Below are 12,678 nucleotides of genomic sequence, written 5' to 3'. Positions count from 1 at the left end.
TATTTATTTTTTAAGTAATAAGAATATGTAATAGCTATACCAAATGTATAAATTGAAAAAGAGTGTAAACATACTCTCGATCATTGCATTTCGGTGTGGTGGTGGCCTCCTGCACATGATTTTGTCAAATTAAATGTGGATGGAAGCTCTCTCGGAAATCCTGGTGCGTCGGGCTTCGGTGGAGTGCTGCGCGATTCTATTGGTCAGTGGATTATTGGTTTCTCGGGACATTGTGGATTTACTTCTAACCTTTATGCTAAGCTCTTGGCAATCTTGCATGGTCTTCAAATTGCCTGGAGTAGAGGTCTCAAGAAAATTATCTGAGTCTGATGCTTTGAACGCCTTGGATCTTGTTTTTGATGATAATCTCATGTCTCACATCCTTATCAATCTATCATCAACAATATTCTTCAGTTCAATCACTTTGATTGGGAGGTTGTACATGTCTTTAAGCATACTTATAGAGAAGGCAATAAAGTTACATATTGACTTGCTAAAAATGGAGCTTCAACCAGCCAGCATTTGCTCCTTTGGTCATCTTGCCCTCATCCTCTCACTCTGATGTTTGTTTGAGTGATGCTATGAGTATAGTAGAGTTAAGATAGTTTTGGCTCTTTGTGTTTTTCTATTATTTTCTCCTGTATAAAAAAATATGAATGCATAATTATTTAAATTTGAATGTTTATTTATTTATTTGGATATTATGTTAACTTATACTTGAATTTGTGTATTTATAATTAGTAATTTTTAAATATATTTATTTTAAAAATTCAATTTAATTATTTTAAATTTTAAAAGAAAAGTGAAGCAAACTCTCAAAACATATCAAGAAATGTTGGTCATGAGTAAACAATATAAAATGAATTATTAATAAAAAAATTCTTAATAAGATATAAAAAATATAAGCTGGAGAGAAAAAATTGTAATTTTGTGCTTCAATTTTTTTTTATTCCTCAACAAAACATGATTTGTTGAATTTCGTACTCCCACGACATTTTCTATCCAATTTGATTTAAATGTTTCACGTGAAAGCTAACATTATACCTATAAATCATAATGTGAATAAGCATTCACATGCACAACATGAGACAATATAAAGATAACAAAAATGAAAAGGAAAAGAAAATAAAAACTAACCACACACTCATGATACTAATATTGTCAAACAAATCAATTACTGAAATGGTTAGAACAACAAATTAAATAAGTCTGAAACAATATGCCTATAACAATGGAAATTAAACATAAAGAAGTGTTTCAAGGTGAAAAACCTCTGTATTGATAAGTGTCATATTTTAGTTATTTTTGAAATTAAAAAGTTAGCATTTATCTTTTTATTGTAATAGTTTTCTTATAAACTACCCTTAAATCTAGTTATTTTATATATATATATTATACATTTACTAATGTTTTTATTTAAATATGAAAGATTCATCCATGATTTTGTAGGTTTTAATGGTTGTTGGTTAGATCTAGAAACAAAGTCAAAAGGAAAGGCAAAATGATCATTTTTCAAGATTTAAGACATCCATTCACCCAGGCTAGCAATCAACTCGCTTGGGCTAATAAGATTTCTTCAGCCATAAGCAGCATACTCGTCTGGGCGAGCTACAACTTGCCTGGGTGAGTCTGTGCCTTCAACACTAAGTCACAAATTCGCTTGGGCAAGCTACAGCTCGCTTGGGCGAATTTGCTTGCACCCCTTGGATCTTTTCTATAAATAGCCATGATTAGGGAGTTGAAAGGGACATCCAGAAGCATGTAGAAAATGTGAGAAGCTGAGGAAGCGAAAAAGAAAGTGGAAAGTGGAGCCCAGGCGTTGCAGAGTTGTGACTATGGATTGCATCCTTTGTCATTTCTTTTGTTAGTCTTGTGCTCTATGCAATGATCGATTAGTCTTCCCTAAGAATTGGATGTAATCTTCGTACCCTTATGTATCTCTTTTAATATTATATATGTATGGATCTTTTCTACTCATTATCGGTGATTTCATTCTATTCACAATGCTCGATTCTATTTGATCCCTAGTTTCATGAAATTGGGTTTTAACTTTGACTGGGAAGTACTCTTAGAATTTAAACTGAATGAAGTTACTCTTTAAGTTATGTTGCTAGCAATAAAGCATAATGTTTTGATTGCAAATAGCACGAGATTATGATTGTAATTTTGGAATATTTACTTCGTATGGGAGGGATCGATATTCGGTAAATATTCTTAGGATTCTCGAGTGCGAGGAATCTATTCGGGATAACTTAATGTGTGCATCAGTAATATTATAAAATGGTTCATATATGTTAATTTTATTATGATACTAAGGGTATGAACGATGAAATCCAATCCTACGCTTTTCTTGAATTAATCAAATTCGTTATTATTGTTTTCATAATTTTACGTATTTCTAACGCACTAAAATTCATTATTTTCATAATTTCAGTTGAATTCCGTTATTTCATTACTTTAAGTTATCTTCCATTAAGTAGACAAACCCATGATAAATTTGATTAAATTCGTACATAACTATTCAAACTATTTATTTTTATATGAATGAATTAAGTAACTCAAGTCCCTGTGGAGACGATCTCTTTTTATAAATCTATAACATGCAACGACAATTGGTACGCTTGCTAAACGTCTAACAAGTTTCTGGGATTGTTGTCGGGGACTTGAATCGCTCACTTCGTTCTTTTGGATTTAAATTTTCAGTTAGATAGGCTATTTTTCTTACTATTGTAATTATTTATTTTATTTTGATTTTGTATAAATTCTCTCTTGTTATATTTTATTTTCACTAACCTTAGTGCTTGTAAGTTGTTGTAGTGTGTTCTTTTTTTATGTGAGGTAAATTTCTAGCAGATAAAACTCCATTTGATCCGGAAATTACCAAGATTGAAAGGAAGAATAGGTAGGAAGAAAAAGAAACAAGCAACCACTAAACCACCAGGTGAGTCTTCTTCTACTGATTATCCTTCAATTAAAAAGCCACTTGTAGAAGATAACATGGCTGATCGAGGAAGAGAAGGAAATAGACCACCAAGAAGGACTCTTGGTGACTATGCTTATCAACAAGGACCAAAGCATTACAATAGCATAGTCATTCCTCCTTTTAACAACAAGGTTGTGGAATTAAATCCAATACTACTTAGTTTAATTGACTCACACCCCTTTGCTGGAATGGATCATGAGGGTTCATAGACACATTTGTCTACCTTCATGGAGTTGTGCAGTACCATGGGAGCTTCTAACGAAGATGCTAAAGTTGCCTACCTCAGAGCTTTCCCATTCTCCTTGGCAGTTAAGGCAAAGACATGGCTCCAATCACATCCATACAAAAGCCTCAACATTTGGGAAGAGGTGGAGGAAAAATTCATTGCAAGGTTTTTTCCTCCGTCTAGATTCATCAGTGCAAAATCCACTATTGCTACTTTTTCCCAAGGGTCTGATGAACCTCTCTATGAAACATAAGAGAGATTCAAAGCTTTGTTGCGGAGGTGCCCAAACCATAATTTCGATGATGTTGCACAACTACATATTTTCTACAGTGATTTGAAACCTCAAACAAAGATGATTCTTGATGCCTCAACTGGAGGTGCTAGGATGTCTAAGAGTCCGGAGGAAGCAATTGTAATCATTAACTCCATTTCAGCCAATGATTATCAGAGTCACCATGATAGCGCTCTGATTCAAAGAAAATGTATAATGGAGTTGGATACTAAGAATGCAATTCTGGCTCAAAACAAACTCTTGACTCGGCAAATGGATGCCTTAATCAAGCAGATAAGCCAACTTCCTCAACAATATCAACAAGGTGGATCACAGAAAACACACCAAGCTCATCAAGTTCAACAAGTTCTAAGATGTGACTTCTATGGTGGTGACTATCAGAATGGCCACTGTTTAGCACCTGGTGATTGTCAATAGGAAGAGGAGGCCCATTATCTACATAATCAAGTCAGATCTTAACAAAACTTCCAAGGAAACTACCAAGGCTATAAAGGTGGCTAAGGTTCAAATCAACCTTATGGATGGAGACTACAAAGTAATAATGCATATTCTGGTCCCACTAACACTTCTTTTTCAGGTCCTTCTAACAATTCTTATGCACGTTCTTCAAATAGGGGTCCATAACAACCGCAAGCTTAGCCAGATAGAATGTAAAAAATGGAGGATACTTTAACATAGTTTATGCAGGTGTCCATCTCAAACCAGAAGAACATTGATGCTTTTATTAAAAATTTGGAAGTTCATATTAGACAACTGGCAAAACAACTGTCTGAGCATGGAAGTGGATCTTTTTCAGCAAACACATGGGTTAACCTAAAGGAACAGTGCAAGGTGATTACAACAAGGATGAGGACTGTGGTTGGTTTAAAGGATGATGGTGAGTGTAGTGAGAAAAAGAAAAATGAAGGAGTTGTAGAAAAAAAAATTATGAAAAGGAAGGAGTTGAAAAAGAAAAAGAGCAAAATGATGAAGTGGTAACTAATGAAGAAGTGGAGGAGAAAGTAGTAAGCAAATAGGAGAAGCAGAAATTGAAGAAACCAACAACTGACAAAGGCAAAGTTGTATTAGATCACCCACCAATTCAACATCTTCCTTATCCGCATGCTCCGCAAAGAAAGATAAGGAAAGTCAGTACACACATTTTTTTAGATATTTTAAAAAAACTACATATTAACATTTCTTTTTCTAAGGCATTAGAGAAAATGCCAACATATGCTAAATTCATGAAGGATTTGCTTACAAAGAAGAGGAGAATCATGGATGACAAAATAGTAAAGCTGGATGCAGGATGCAGTGCAATCATTTAGAAATCCATTCTAGAGAAATCTAGAGATCCTGGTAGTTTCACAATTCATGTGACTATTGGGAGATTATCAATAGGTAAAGAACTTCTTGATTTAGGTACAAGTGTCAACCTGATGCCCTTATCCATGATTAAGTGGATAAAGGAAGTCAAAACTAGACCAACAAGGATGGCTTTGCAGTTAAATGACAGAACTATCAAGCATCCTTATGGCATTGTTGAAGATATATTGGTAAAAGTTGGCAAATTTCTCTTTCCTGTTGACTTTGAGGTGATGGATATGGATGAAGATAGTGAAGTTCCATTGATTCTTGGCAGACCTTTCATGAAGACAGCTAAAGTTATGATTGATGTTGATAATGGAAAACTCATTGTCAAGGTGCAAGGTGATGAAGTGTAGTTTAATGTATTTGAAGCCATGAAACACCTTAAAGATAAGAGGAAATGTTTTAGAATGGATGTCTTGGATGAAGTAATTTCTGACTCTAGAAGGTTTATTCAAAGAAAAGATAGGTTAGAGAAAACATTGACTGAAGCATTTGAGGAGATGAGTGAAGTTAAAGCAAATGAGAATTCAGAATGTCTCCAACAACTGAATGCTTTCAGAGAAATTCCTTACCACCAATCTCTCTTTGAAGAATTAAAAGAAGAAAAGTCGAATGAAGCAACAAAAATGGAGCTGGAAGAATTACCTCCACATTTAAAATATGTTTTTCTTGCAGCTGATTCACAGAAGCCAGTCATCATCAATTCAAGTCTCTCTTAAGAAGAAGAAAAGAGACTGGTGAAAATCCTGCAAGACAACATAGGAGCCATTGGTTAGAACTTATTAGACTTCACATGTATTAGTCCTTCTTATTGTATGCAGAATTTTAATGGAAGAAGATTATAAACATGTAGCTCAGCCACAAAGATGCCTCAATGCAACCATGAAAGAAGTGGTCAGAAAGGAGGTAGTCAAGCTATTAGAGGCTAGAATGATATATCCTATCTCTGATAGCCAGTGGGTAAGTCCAATACAGGTAGTTCCAAAGAAGAGTGGTATGGTTGTTATAAAAAATGAAAAAAATGAGCTAATACCAACTTATACTATTACAGGTTGGAGAATGTGTATTGATTACAAGAAGCTCAGTAAAGCCACCAGAAAGGATCATTTTCCATTACCATTTATGAATCAAATGCTGGAGAGACTGGAAGACCAAGAATTTTATTAATTTCTTGATGGGTATTCAGGATATAATCAAATCAGTGTTAGTCCTGAAGATCAAGAAAAGACAACTTTTACTTGTCCCTTGAGTGTTTTTGCTTACAAGAAGATACCTTTTGGTCTGTGTAATGCTCCTACTACATTTCAGTGGTGCATGCTTTCTATTTTCTCTTATCTCATTGAAAAAAAGTATTGCAGTCTTTATGGATGACTTCTTTTTTTTTTTTTGCTCTTCTTTTGATTTATGTCTGTCTAATCTTAACATTGTACTGAAGTGGTGTGTCGAAACAAACTTGGTGCTCAATTGGGAGAAATGCCACTTCATGGTGACTAAAGGCATTGTGTTGGGTCATAAAATCTCTATACATGGCATTAAGGTTGACAAAGCCAGGGTGGAAGTCATTAAAAAATTTCCTTCACCAGCAAATGTTAAAGGCATTATATGTTTTTTTAGGACATGCTAGGTTTTACAAGCGTTTCATCAAAGATTTTTCTAAGATTGCCAAGCCTTTGAGCAATCTTTTGAATAAAGAAGTTTCATTGTATTTTGATAAATTATGTTTTGAAGCTTTTGATACTTTGAAACAAAAATTGATTTATGCACCTATAATCACTGCTCCAAATTGGACACTTGAATTTGAAATAATGTGTGATGCAAGTGATTATTTAGTAGGAGCAGTTCTGGGTCAAGGGAAAAATAAAATTTTTAATGTCATACACTATGCAAGCAAGGTTTTAAATGAAGCTCAATAAATTAATTATGCCACAACTGAGAAAGAATTGCTTGTAATAGTGCATGCTTTGGAAAAAATTAGATCTTATTTGATAGGATCTAAAGTTGTGGTTTTTACTGATCATCCTGCTATAAGATATCTGTTGGTTAATGTTGATTCTAAACCCCGACTTATCCGTTGGATTTTATTGTTGCGGGAATTTGATTTGGAAATCAAGGATAAGAAGGGAAGTGAAAATACCATGGTTGATCATCTTTCCATGCTGACTATTGATGAGGTGACCACACAAGGACCTGAGATTTGAGAAGAGTTTCTTGATGAGAAGCTATTCAATATTGCACTAAGGCCATGGTTTGCTGAGATGACTAATTTTAAAGCAGCTGGTGCACTTCTTGATGATCTAACTTGGCACCAAAAGAAGAATTTTTTCAGGGATGCTAAATATTTGTGTGGAACAATCCCTATTTGTTTAAAATTGGAACAGGTAATCTCCTGAGGAGGTGTGTAACTCAGGGGGAGGCAAGAAGCATATTGTGGCATTGCCATAGTTCATCTTACGGAGGCCAATACAATGGAGAGAGGATTGCTATCAAGGTTCTCTAATCTGGTTTTTATTGGCCAATATTTTGCAAGGATGTTCATGAATACATCCAAAGGTATGACAAATGTCAAAGAATAGGTGGACTCTCTAGAAGGAATGAAATGACACTGTAGAACATTATGGAGATCGAAGCTTTTGCCTGTTGGGGGATAGATTTCATAGGTCCATTTCCATCATCTTACTCACATGAATACATTTTATTGGTTGTGGACTATGTAACAAAATGGGTGGAAGCAATAGTGGTACAACATGCAGATGCAAAAATCATTATTCGCTTCCTAAAGAAAAATATCTTCTCAAGGTTTGGCACACCCAGGGTACTAATAAGTGATGGAGGATCTCATTTTTTAATGCCTAACTCACAAAATTCCTCCAACACTACAGTGTCAAACACAAGGTAGCCTTACCTTAGCACCCTCAGACCAATGGGCAAGCTGAAGTTTCTAACAGGGAAGTTAAGAAAATCTTAGAAAAAATAGTTGCTCAATCAAGGAAGGATTGGTCCCAAAAACTAGATGAAGCTTTATGGGAATACAAAACAACATACAAAGCTCCTATAAGACTTACTCCCTTCTAATTGGACTGTGGAAAATCTTGTCACCTACCTGTTGAGTGGGAACATAAAGCTTATTGGGCATTAAAGTTTCTGAACTTGGACTCAAATGCAACTAGTGAACACAGAAAGCTCCAACTCGATGAATCAGAGGAATTGAGGTTTCAAGCTTATGAGAATTTCAAGCTTTATAAGCAAGGAGTAAAAATTTATCATGATAAAAAGCTTTCAAAAAGGAACTTCCAGCCTGGTCAATAGGTTTTATTATTTAGTTATAGATTAAGATTGTTTCCTATAAGCTGAAATCCAAGTGGTCTAGACCATTCATCATCAAAGAAGTTATGCCACATGGAATGGTGATATTGGAGGATCCAGCCACCAAAAGGACATGGACCGTGAATGGTAGCAGAATCAAACACTACTTAGGTGGTGATTTCGAGAGGCTAACAACTATTGTCCAACTACAAGAGGCTTGAACCACAACAAAGACGTCCAACTTAAAAGACATTAAAGAAGTGCTCCTGGGAGACAACCTAGTATTTCTGAACTTTGCTTTTAATTTTCTTTTTTCCTAATTACATATATGTGTTGTTTAAATATCTATTTGCTTGAACTCTTTTTAAACTATTAGGATTATACTTAATTATAAGTTTATTACAAGATTTTTTCTAAAAAAATAAAAATAAAAAAATTTGCCTTAACTAGCCTGGGTGCACAGCTCGTCTAGGTGAGTTCACGTCTGTAGTGAAAAATAAAAAGAGATGAAATCAGATTTCACCCCACTCTCATTTCACACTTCTTCTTCTTCTTTCCTTTTGCACGAAACCCTCACCCTCCTTCTCCCAAAACTTGCCCAAGCTACCTTCTTTTCACCAAATTCTTCATTTTGCACCCACCACTCCATCTCATTCAAGTAAGTATCACACCTCTATCTAATTTTTGCATTTCCCTTGTGTTATTTGATGTTTTTGTTGCTTTCTTTTCATTAATTTGCAAGATAGATTTGTGTATGAATGAATGATCAAATGCTCCAATATGTGGTTGTTCTGAATGATTCTTGGCATTCTACATGTTTGCATTTTATGTTTGCTCTATATCTTTCATTTATACATGCTTAAACATGTGCACACCAACTATTCGATGAAATGTCACAATGTCCAATTCATGTGTTATTTTGAAATCTGAATGAATGATAATCTTTACACATGTTCAGCCATTATTTTAGGTGTATGATCAACTTAGGTTGTTGAAAGTAAATGTCAAAAGTGTGAACTAACCTTGAAATTTAAATATTTCCTTTTAAGCAAGCACATTAATTGTTAGTTGAATGCTTAAAATTGTTTGAATTGAATTGGCATAATTTCTTTTGGACTAACTTGTTGCACTAGGGTGGGTAGATTGCACATGAATTACTCTTTGAATACATAAATTCTTTCTTTCTACACACTGTGTTGTTGTTTTTATTAGTTGTGTTGCAAAATATACAATTAATGAAAACCATACAAAAATTGACTTATTGGTTGCTGTACTTGGGAAAACTGAAATGATGTGGCTATGTGTTTCATAAAAAATATTTTTTATGCTAAATTTTAGTTGAATGTGGTTTTGTTACAGATGGCTCCAAAGAAACTTACCACTGAAAGAGCCAGAAAGACCGTTGCAGGAGAATGATCTAGCACAGCTCCATCTGTAGATTTTGAATTTGATGGACACTGCTTTCGCAATGAGGAGCATCAGCACCACTTTGAGTTGATCAAAGATTGGTCCTTCATCAAAGAAAGAAGGGTCCAATTAGCAGAGGGCGAGAATCTTGAGTTCATAGCAGAAATTACTAGGAGAAACTGGAGACAACTTGTAGAACCCATGCCCAAATATGACCCTGAAGTTGTCCTAGAATTTTATGCTAATGCCTGGCCTACTGAGGAGGAAGCTCCAAAGTGTGGGGCCAATGGATTCCTTATGATACTGATGCTATCAACCAATTTTTAGAGAATCCATTAATCTTGAAAAGGGCAACAATGTGAATATACTTCACGGAAAGGCCAAACTACAAGTTTTGATGAAGAGGCAATAGGTTAGCTTCTTTGCTTCCCAAGGCGTGATTTTGTATGCAGCATGGCAGGGAAGCGATTGCAAATAATGTGCATAAATATGACTACTCTTACTCAAATATGGATGACCTTCCTCTCGAGTAATGTTCTTTCGAGTGATCATAACTTGGATCTGACTCTACCCAAATGTCAACTAATCTATAGTACTATGGAGCATATCAGTGTTCATGTGGCCCATCTCATTTCAGACGCCCTTCACCAATTTGTTATTACAGAACCTCCTAGGCACCCAGTGGACCCAGACAAATTCAATAAGGCATTGGGTTTTCTTGTTTTAATCACAGGTCTCTGCCAGTTCTATGGAGTATCGGCCACACCAACTAAACACATCCGACCTCCCATTAACAGACCATTCATTGACAAATATTGCATGCTAAGGTAGGTACAATAACCAGGGCAAGATTAGCAGCCTCAACCAGTAACAGATGCCCTACCACCCCCACCATAGCAGCCGCCTTCCTTGGAGTCCATCTCAGCACACCTGCAGAGAATAGAGCTCCAGATGAACACTTACATTCGTCATTTGGTTGATCAGCAGACAACAAATCACAGGGGCCAGATGCAGTTGAATGACAACTTCTACTACTACACGCTGCACCAACATTGTCAGGACCCTAATCCCTACCCTTGGCCTATTCTCAAGAAATTTAGAGCTACTGTTGCATGGCTTGGAGACAAGCCTATTTTTCAGGAGGAGACAGATCCTGCAGATACCTAAGAAGCTGCCCAAGGAGATGGAGGAAGAGTAATGGAAGATAAAGACATGGTAGATCTTGTTAATTATTTCATTGGAGTAAACTAAGCTCCTTAGCAATGATCTTAAAAAATTTGTGACTTGTCTTTATGTTCACTTATCGCTTTGTATTAAATTTTAGTACTTTATTACCTTATTTACTATTTTGAATTCTTGCTTAGAAACTTACGCGATTTTGTGTTTTTAACCAATTTATGCATGCTTTGATATATTTTGTTTTGTTAGTGTAGTTATAGATTATATATAACTCTTTTTAGGAGTTAAAAAAAAATCTTGAGCATAACATGCTTTGGAAAGAATCAGCAACTAGTATTTTTGAAACTTACTTTTGATTGGATCAGAACACAACAAAAGGATTTATGGAAACATTAAGAATGAAAACAATGAATGGCTTTCCTAAATACCAAATGAATTTAGATGTTTTTGCATGGACTTGATAAAAGAACAACTTTCGAAACACTAATTTGATTTGAACATGGAAACATGCCTTAAGCTTTAGTGGCTGTGTGCAACCACAGATTTTACATTGAGTGTCCTCATTGATATGTTCTACAGTAATTTTGCTTGAATTTCTAATTGTCATAACATATGATTCATGGATATGATATAGGCATTCTTTCTTTCTTTACATTTTAAGCCACTGGCCAAAAACCTATCCCGATGTATACTGTTTTATCATTTGCAAGTCCTTTCAGCCAAACACTTCATATTTTGTTGGAACACTAAACCTAGATAAAAAAATTTCCTACCTTAAATTAGGTTAGGAGAGCAAAGGTGTTTTGTCAATGATTTCTATCATTTGGTGGCTAATGTGATGTAAATACTCTATTCTTTGTGGGTATTAAGGGAAATTAAATATTTAACAAAAAAGAAGAAAAAAATAAAAGAAAAGAAAATAGAAGAAAAAAAAGGAAAAACAAGTTCTTTGTGAATAAATAAATGTCTGAATCATGTAAATTTTATTCTAAACTATATAGAGTTAAAAAGGATAGGAAGTGATCATTCATGTGAGTTACTAGCTGGTTTTTATGTCTGCTCTCCTATTCTTAAGGTATGTTTGATTATCCAAAAAATCTAAGATTTCCTTCAAAACCAGGCCCAACCCTAAAAGCCCTAATGATCCTTGATGATTATGTAATTTATCTTTGATTTGATGGAAAATGACTTGCAAATTTGATTTATGACATATCAATTATTGGAATTGAAATGAAACACTTACCTATGTGAGAATTATACACCTTTGAGAGAATTTCCTCTGCTTGAGTGAATCAGGTGTTTTCTTTGATGTTCTTTAGAAATAAAATGCGAATTGATCTTAATCCCATTTGGTTATGTAAATTTCATTTTTTGTGCTTTCATTTTTCATTGTTACATTTTGAAAAATGTTGTTCTGATTAGTTTGGAGATTGATTCTTTACAAAGCATGTCCATAGTTTTTTTTAAGCATATTTATTTTTATACTATTGTTATTTGTAGTTTTTTTTTATACTTTGCTTGAGGAAAAACAACATTCTAGGTTGGGGGGAGTTGATAAGTGTCATATTTTAGTTGTTTTTTTGGATTAAAAAGTTAGCACTTATCTTTCGATTGTAATAGTTTTCTTATAAACTTCCCTTAAATCTAGTTCTTTTATATATCGTGTACATTTACTAATGTTTTTGTTTAAATATGAAAGATTTACTGATGATTTTGTAGGTTTTGATAGTTATTTGTTAGATCCAGAAACAAAATCAAAAGGAATGGCAAAATGGTCCTTTTCCCAAGATTTCAGACATCCATTCGCCCAGGCTAGCAATCAGCTCGCTTAGGCTAAACTGATTTCTTCAGCCATAATAAACATACTCGTTTGGGCAGCTACAACTCGCCTGATCGAATTTGCCTGCACCCCTTGACTCTTTTCTATAAATAGCCATG

The sequence above is a fragment of the Glycine max genome, chromosome 20 (assembly GCF_000004515.6).
Source record: "Glycine max cultivar Williams 82 chromosome 20, Glycine_max_v4.0, whole genome shotgun sequence".
Classification (NCBI taxonomy): Eukaryota; Viridiplantae; Streptophyta; class Magnoliopsida; order Fabales; family Fabaceae; genus Glycine; species Glycine max.
The sequence above is the reverse complement of the archived record's forward strand: the minus strand, read 5'-3'. Positions refer to the sequence as shown.